This window comes from Myotis brandtii, unplaced genomic scaffold, assembly GCF_000412655.1.
Source record: "Myotis brandtii unplaced genomic scaffold, ASM41265v1 scaffold532, whole genome shotgun sequence".
Taxonomy (NCBI): Eukaryota; Metazoa; Chordata; class Mammalia; order Chiroptera; family Vespertilionidae; genus Myotis; species Myotis brandtii.
The window spans coordinates 408,142-408,348 of record NW_005369955.1 but is presented as its reverse complement, the minus strand read 5'-3'; positions in this window follow the sequence as shown (position 1 = coordinate 408,348).

Genomic DNA, 207 nt, shown 5'->3' with positions numbered 1-207 from the left:
CGGGGCGCGGGGCCTCCCCTGAGACTGCGGCCCGAGTGCGTGCGGACGCCGGTGCAGAGACGGTAGCAAACGGCCCTGGCGGTTGCAAACCACGAGGCGATGGTTCTTTCCTCACGGAGTGACCGTGGGGACTCCAGCGTCAAGCGGGGGACCAGGCGACGAGGTCAGAGGTTCAGCAGTGTCCAGCACGTGGCCGGAGCCGTGGCC